General features: G+C 30.9%; 1 protein-coding gene across 1 annotated transcript in view; it reads left to right on the top strand.

Annotated features, from left to right (window-relative positions):
• Positions 1 to 3,176: 3,176 nt before the first annotated feature.
• Positions 3,177 to 8,888, top strand: part of LOC106478530 (gonadotropin-releasing hormone II receptor-like) — a 70,905-nt gene continuing 65,193 nt past the window's right edge. The window contains exons 1-2 of the mRNA XM_022382153.1: positions 3,177 to 3,194; positions 3,543 to 3,609. The gene's annotated coding sequence lies outside the window, so the exon portion shown is untranslated. The remainder of the gene's footprint in view (positions 3,195 to 3,542; positions 3,610 to 8,888) is intronic.

The raw sequence follows: 8,888 nt of genomic DNA, 5'->3' as shown, positions 1-8,888 counted from the left end.
AATTAAAAATAATATTCTTAAATAAAGCAGCAAATAAACTTACCTAGAGAACCAATTTTACTGAAGGAAAGTAAACTATATATAAACTTATTTGATGTGAATACTGCCCACATGTGTCAGTTTGTTCATCTCTCTTGTTTCATCTTGGAAAAGCTAAAATAATATATAAACACATTATTAATTGAAAGAGTGATTAACAGTTAAGAGCCGTACATTTTATGAGGAGATTAAAAAATTATCAAAACTATTGAGCATAAGAAAGCTTGAACCACCAAATGCATTAAAACGGTGTTACTTTAAGGTGAGATGCAAAAAGACAAAAATATAGTATTAATGTCTTCTATTAATGCAACAAATGTACTACAGAACACAACCAGGGGTCCTCATGAGCGAATAAAGTAATACTGTAATACCAATAAGCATAATTTATCAGCTGACATAGTTTTTTATAAACGTCACTAAAAACAAGCGATTCAATAATACCACATACTTGAAGACGTGATCAATAATACCACATACTTGAAGACATGATCAATGATACTACATACTTGAAGACATGATCAATAATACCACGTACTTGAAGACATGATCAATAATACTACATACTTGAAGACATGATCAATGATACTACATACTTGAAGACATGATCAATGATACCACATACTTGAAGACATGATCAATAATACCACATACTTGAATACATGATCAATGATACCACATACTTAAAGATCAATCGCTGCTTATGCAAGTAGAGCAGCAGTAATTCAATCAACTGTTTAATGAATTTCCTTTATTAGTAAAATAAATTATCAGTAACCTTCTGAAAATTACTATATGTATACATATATATATATATATGATTAAAATGAGATATCAGGTGTAGTAATAATGAGTAATTACTGAGAATATAGATATCTCGAAACTAGGTAAAGTTTCAGTCTGAATGGTTAACGTAATACTTTTCTTGTGAAGATAGTTTTAAAACTTGTTTTCAGGTCGCTGATACTTGTTCAGTTCCTAGAGAAAGTACTTTGATAATTTCAGATTTATTTCACAATCTGCTGTTTTCTAAAACATAAGCATACTTTGTAACTGAACAATTTCAGTTAATGATCTCAAATCCGATGAGTGTATGTGTAAACAAATTCTTGGTTTCAGAACTGTTAAGATATTAGTTGCATTTTCTCTTACGTTTAAACACGACTTTTGAAAGTTACCTCAGCAACTTTGTACAATAACAATTTTTACTTTTCTTCGAAAGCTTTGTACCATTAATCAAATCCTTTGAAAATTTTGAGAGTGAGCAGCTTTCTAGATCTTTTAAAAAGAACTTTGATTAACATGCAAAGGGATACAGTTTGGAATTTTCTTTATAATATTTGGAGATTCATGTTTGGAAGTTACTTCTTCACTAAAAATCGGTATTGTGCCAACCTCAAAAGTGTAAAGGTAAGTTAACGAAAACACTTATAATTCATTCCATTGTCAACCTGAATAGGAGAAAAAAACGCGAAGCTGCAACGCTTCATGTAAGAATGCACTCGAAAATGATCTTTAGTTTCTTGTTGTTGTTTTTTAGTGCAAATCTATACAATGGGCTATCTGAACTTTGTCCACCGCGAGAAAATCGAACCCTGAATTTAGTGTAGTGTAAATTTACCGCTGATCTAACAGGGGTGACACTCTTTGGATAAAACATATTAATTTTGAACATGACGAAAGTTCTTACCGTTGTAATTTAAGGAACACTTGAATAAGTGGAATAAGAATAATCATCCGTAAATTAATTTTAGAATAAAAGAGCCTCATTTAATATCATAGGTTATCTTTTAATGGAAACGAAATTTATAAAATTATTAAAGAAAGAAAAGTACGATAATCAAAGGTATAACATTTTGATCTGGATAATAACAGCTTTTTCATGTTTTCATGGAAATTGTTGAAATTCTACTTCAACCAAATGAGATGATCTGCTATAATAGATAGAAATTATTTCTGATAGAAATAATGCTCATGAAAACATCTCAAAAAATTACTTAGCTCTATCAGATGTGAATTTCAGAGCTATTAATTTTGAAGATATTTTCATTGCGTTCTTTCTCTTTTTTTTTTTTGAATTATAACAAGAATTTAGTATGACGTCCAGCTAGATTTATTTTATTCATGTTATTCAAATCCAAATATTAGAAATACCATGTTGTTAGGTATATAAAATATACTCAACTTACTGAAAAGCCGTATTGATGTTAATAAAATGATCATATTCATAAATATTCCGCATTTTCATTTAGTTAAAAGGTCACGTGCATGTCGATTTTAGGTTGAAGAGAAAAATTATATCTGGTTTCTTTTCGAAGAATGGTTTACTCAATTCTTTGCATCACGTGTTTGTTAATAACTTAGATTGGTCATACGGCTTTTGATTCTGTATTCATGCGACATCTGAAAGAAAAAAAAAACCCTCAAATTCCTTGTCATTCAGACTTCGTCTACCAGAAACCAAATTAGGTGCTAGAAGTTCTAGTAAGCACTATATTTCTTTCAAGTTATGACTAGAAGGATTATTTCATAAAGTGACTGCGTTTTACTGATTTCATAAAGTGACGGCGTTTTACTGATTTCATAAAGTGACTGCGTTTTACTGGTTTCATTTCAAGTTTTCTAAATTACTAAAACCATGTAAAGAACTTTAACTGTTTAAAGACCAGTAATAGCCAAATAACAATCCTATGGAAAAATAGTAAACCATAAGTTTTATTAATTGTTTCTTAAAGCTTTAAAAAGCTATCTTCTAATATTATACATGTAAGTAATTTTAACAAGGAACGTATTACTCATGCTCGAAGGAGCCTCAACCATATACAAAGAAGTTTTAAAGCTAAGAACTAAGTTTTAAATTTAATACCTTTTTGTTTTGTGTGAAGGTATGAAAACAACAAAGACAGACAAAAATAATGTGAAACTCTATATAAGGTTAAAAGTACATTTACTAAAGGTATAGAGGGCGCAAGTGGCAAGTAATGTGTTCAGGGACAAATCGGGCTTGAGAGTTTGTTTCTAGATTGAAGTGGTTTGTGTCTCAGTTCACATCGTTCTAAGCTCTACAGCAGAATATTATATCCTACACGATCCATTGGGAAGTTCAGAAAGTTTAGCCCAATAGCAACTACAGCTGTGAAACTATGAAATGTTCCGTAAGTACTTATCTTAATTAGTAATATTTTCTCTTTCAAGATTTTGGCGTCCACTTATTAGTTATGCAGACACGAGCTGCGATTTTTTTCTTTAATTTAAAATGATTAAAATTGCATAACAACGTAGTAAGAGTCTAAATATATCCATTTGCTAATTTATTTTTTAAGAGAAAAAGGCCAAAATAAATATAAGGAAATAACTTGATTGACATTTATTAAGCTGATGAACGGAAAGTTTTATATCTTTTACTACATCTTTTTGAGCGCGTGACGCTTCTAAATGCAATTTAGAGAAGAAAAGAGGTTAAAGTGATGAGTAAAGTCTCAAATGTATCTTTCTTTCTTTAGAGGCTGTCTGTGGTAGAGGTTTTCTTCTAATCAACAAATCTAGAACCAAAGGTGAAACAAGTGAATGGTAAGCCATGTTCTTCGTCGCGCATTAACGAGCCATATCTTCAAGAACCTTGGTTAGATGCGATATATATGTTTTAAAGACAGTTGTAGACTCATATATAAAAATAAAATTGTCAAAATATCGCACATACATGATAGAGAAGTACAAACCAGAGTACTAAATGGAGAGTGGAACAATAGACCCTAAATTAGTAAGACGAGTATTGTTCACTAACTAAATGTAAGAAATAGAAAAAGAAAAAAAGGTAATTAGAACAAACAACTTGAGATGAAACATTTAAATAAAAAACCTCTATGATCTGGAAGTAAAACCTTAGATAACGTACATGAAAGTAATCCAAGTATTGAAGTTACAAAATAACATACATGAAAGTAATTCAAGTATTGAAGTTACAAAATAACATACATGAAAGTAATTCAAGTATTCAGTGTACTGTGTTTTTGAGACAAATTGTTTTATGTCTTGAATTTCCATAATAACAATAATGAGAACATTTTACTTCTGGTTAAATGTTATTCCATAGATTAACTAGATTTTAAGTCCAATCCCTTTGATTATAGGATTTTGTTTATGGCAAACAAAACAACCTGTCGATTGATTGGTTCTATTTATTACAGAAGATTCTTTTTAAGATTATATTTTCTATGATATTTGATTGTTTTTCTGTCGGTCCTTTATGTGTGCTATATGTAACAGTTAAGTCAATAAGAAATAACGGTATAAGAAATTTGTATCGTGATTAATATATACCTAAATATTTGTAGAAACATATATGCGTCTTTGGGCGAACACGAAATTCAAACATACGGTCATGTACATGCATACATGTGTGTTATGTGAAAGGAAAAGAGCCAGCTTTCTGGGTCTACATCAAAAGTACAATTTGAAATATTAATTATGATGAATGAACAACGAATTATAACATTTGTCAAAAGTAGCCTGCGGTAATTACTCCCGAAAGTGTTGAGGATTTCCCTCCCATCAGACGTAATCTAAATAACGCATATCAAGCAATGAATAAATAAATAGATAAAAGTTACAGAATAAATCATGTAGGGGCAATATGTCTTGAAAACTCATTACTATGTAGTATGTTCATCCTATGAACCTCCCATAGCAAATAACGATATTGTAAACATATCTATTGGATGGGGGAATATTGTTTTATTGGAAGTCCAAACTTTGTAAGATAAGTGATATATAACATACAAAAACAACAACAATTCATACATTTACAAATAAGACTGACTTTTTTAAATAAAGTCAAGATGGCTGACCTACTTGGATATTTTCCTCTGAAGCTCCTTTCGTTAGTTATTTAAAACTGAAAGGAGATTTAGACAAACATAATGCGTACAAGTATCTACTCTGTTATATTTTTCATAATTACTTTGAATATTTATTACTGCCGTATCATGTTATTCGGTAAAAACGTTCACTTCAATGGTGATTATATATTGTATTATATATATTAAAATATACCAATGCAATCCGATTTAGATCTATATCGAAAATCAAATGTATTGTATTTTATTGCAAATTTAAGTAATTTTAAAGTATCATATCGATAAAAAGCTCATCCTGTACCAGCTTTTATATATCAGAAAATTCATTTAATAGTTCTATTTTCTAAATAGAAATATCACAATATCACATTGTTTATCGTCACAATATCTATGTATAGATAATGATATGTTGTTTCAAAGTCAACCTCATTGAAATATATAGCGTTTTTTCTCACCGTAACTTTATGAATTTGATATAAAATCAAGGAAAGCTTGGTTATCATGATTTATACTAGCATATAAATGTAACTATCACAAGTTAAAGAAAATTTGATCGCTAAGCTTTAAATGGTTTTTTTCTTCCATTGTGTCTAAAAATTTTGGTAAATACCAAAAATTCGATTTCAACCGACCGTGTTCGGGTTCAGTCCACCGAATCCGTATTGGAAAAGACATGTTGACTATAATTCCGAATTCACTGCGTGTATCTGTACGAAATGTGCTAGCTTTTAGTGGAACGTACAAATCTGCTGCACACAAGAATTAGTGGGATTACAAAAGTATTTGTACTCAAGATATGTTTGTGATTTGCCGACATCAGTCTAACCCAGACTCTAACAAGTTGGAGTAAATGGTGATGTTTGTGTGAAAATGAAAGCACTTTTGTTGATTATACCGTTTAAATACATATCTTCAGGTTTTTTAGTATCCCAGTATATTGTATCTAGTATTTATTCTCTTCTACCTCTAACTGCGGCAAAATCTGTGATGCAGAGTAAAATAATTGATAACTCTTATAACAAATACATGATATCATGGGGAGTGGCACTCTGTAAAAAGTCGTGGCATGCACACTTTGATCCCAATACTCACATGTACGTTAACTAACAAGACTTTAAAAGTTTATTTTATTTTATAATATATTTCATTATATAATTTCGTACGACTTACTGACTCAAACCAAAAACCGAACAGATTACGTAAATAACACTTTCATGTCGGTGGGAGACACAATGTAAGAAGAATTTATTACTCGTAAAAGAATATTTCAGATGGGAGGGTTACTGCTGGGGGAGGGCAGAGCTCTCCTAAGGGTCTGCCTTCCATGTCACCAAGGTTGACATGCAACTTGTGAGGGTGGAGCAAAGTAAACTCGCAAAAATTACATTTTTGCGTTAAATGAATAAATATTCACAGAAAGTCATTGTAAACAGTATCGAGCTCACGCTACAAATTGGAACTACCGTTACTGTTTTCTAGCAAATAAATGATTTCTGGCAATATTTACCACTTGAAGGCTGAGGACAATGATGCAGAAATTTGTATGTACATATTTTTGTTCTAAATAATATTTGCATTATGTCTATATAATCATGTTTGCGAATAAATTTTGATATCAAGAAACTTTTTTTTTTATTTTAATATACATAATTATCGATTTTTGACACTCGAATTGTACTATAATTCTAGTTAATAATAAAATCTTTAATTATAGTTGTTCACACATTTTACTGTTAATAAAGAATGATTTGACTGGTATCAACGGATCTTTATTGTATTCGATGCTTGGCCCGGCATGGCCAAGTGGATAAGGCGCTCGACTTGCAATCTGAGGGTCGTGGGTTCGAATCCCCGTCCCACCAAATATGCTCGCTCTTTCAGCCGTGGGGGCGTTATAATGTGACGGTCAATCCCACTATTCCTTGGTAAAAGAGTAGCCCAAGAATTGGCGGTGGGTGGTGATTACTAGCTGCCTTCCCTCTAGTCTTACACTGCTAAATTAGGGACGGCTAGCGCAGATAGCCCTCGTGTAGCTTTGCGCGAAATTCAAAAACAAACAAACAATTGTATTCGATGCGTTAATATAGTTTAAAATTAGACATTTCTAATATACAAACGTGGATGTTAATTTTTAGATATTTTTTCTTCCTAAGAAAACAATTGTATAAATTTCCCTTGAACTTTTTATATTATACAGATGTCAAATTTTGATTGTATTTAAGAAAATAATTATCATTAATGTTATTGAAAAGCTTTAACACTGTAACATTTAACTTGCCACTCCCTTATAATGAAATTAATAAAGGCAAAAAATGACTTATTATTCGTAAATTTTAGCCCTATTCAGAATGAAATTATATATGAAATTAATCAAACTGTAGGATAATAAATCCAACAAGAATAAACATAAAATCTAATGCAATATTGTATTAGCCTGAGGTTAATGGCTAGTACAAACAAACAGTTTATAACGGAATGAGGAGACTTATTTTACGTAAAAGTCAAACTAGTATATTAATCATGCAATTTGACTTATGCATATATTTCGAGTTTTTCCTAGATTAGATGTTTTATCTTAAGTATACTTGAATGTAATCATGCTAAATATTCAGGTCATTTCCCTGTACACGGATAAGAAAATGTATTCATTATTTTACTGTTTTCCTGTATCTCAAATGGGGTCAACAAATCGTTAAATTTCATAATGGAACACGTTCTGAATCCCTATAAACCCCAAAGATCACGACTTAAGATAACTACGCAACTTTCATGTTTTACACTTATTTCGAGGTACTAAACATCATGATTACATAAGTACTACCTACTTTGTTAACGGAATATAATCTATAAGTAACAGAAAGTTTCTACAAGTTTTAATTCAAAATCACATTTTAAGGGACATACTTCGATGCCAAGGTCTCACAAGACTATCTTGTTCATTTTCATTTATATAAGATAAATAACTGAAGAATTACAGAAGTTATTCATAAAAATAAAATTACACATGTTCATTTCGACAGTAAAAAGTTAAACATTTTTTTTTTACAACTATGTTAAGACTTGTTCATTACTACCTCTCAAACAGTTCAGTTGACGGTTTAATTCTTTCTCAAACCACTTTAAGATAAAATAAAAATGTAGAAAAATGAAAATTATTATTTCAAATTTGTGAAGATAAGTTAAGTTGTGGTTATTTTTATAAGCGTTCCTTTGACATGTACCTACAAGAAGCACCTGTGAACCCATGCTCAGTGTTTGTTGATAAGAAGCACTCATGAACACAGGGTGAATATATGAACACTCATAAAAGTTTTGTCCACAGTTTTGTTTAGGGAGTGAGAATATATGTTTTTTGCTTATCATAAAATATTTTAAGTAAATATATGAGCCTTTACCTACAACAAAATAAAAGCTTTTATACTAAACAATTTTAATCTTCAATACTTCTAAAAAGAACATTTGGGACGGTATATGAAAGGTATTATTTATATATGTTTTTTCTTTCATCTACTATATTGTAGAAATGGTAGAAGAATGAAACAAACGAAGCAAAATTTCGAAACTGTTTTCCGCAGCATTGTTTTATTCTCGGTTGTTTGGTGGTACGTTTACGAACTTACAACGTTAAATCTAGGGTTTGATTCTCCGCGGTGGACAGAGCGTTGATAGCACATTCTGTAGCTTCTCACTAAAACAACAACAAAAAAATCTAAATCCTTCTTCTCAAATTCCACAGAGGCCTGAGATAGAAAAAGTAAATGAAAAGTATTTTTACACTACTTTCCCTGTCGCTGAATAAACATTGGTGAAGAATCTATCTGCGAGTAACAAACAAAAGTTTTCCCCATGGAAATAGTGTTTAGTTTTCCTATTTATCTCCTTTCAAACCATACGTGAATGATTCTAACATCTTTATACGTGCCCGGCATGGCCAGGTGGATAAGGCGCTCGACTCACAATCTGAGGGTCGTGGGTTCGAATCCGCATTCCACC

The sequence above is a fragment of the Limulus polyphemus genome, unplaced genomic scaffold (assembly GCF_000517525.1).
Source record: "Limulus polyphemus unplaced genomic scaffold, Limulus_polyphemus-2.1.2 Scaffold221, whole genome shotgun sequence".
NCBI classification, from domain to species: Eukaryota; Metazoa; Arthropoda; class Merostomata; order Xiphosura; family Limulidae; genus Limulus; species Limulus polyphemus.
The sequence above is the reverse complement of the archived record's forward strand: the minus strand, read 5'-3'. Positions and strand labels throughout refer to the sequence as shown.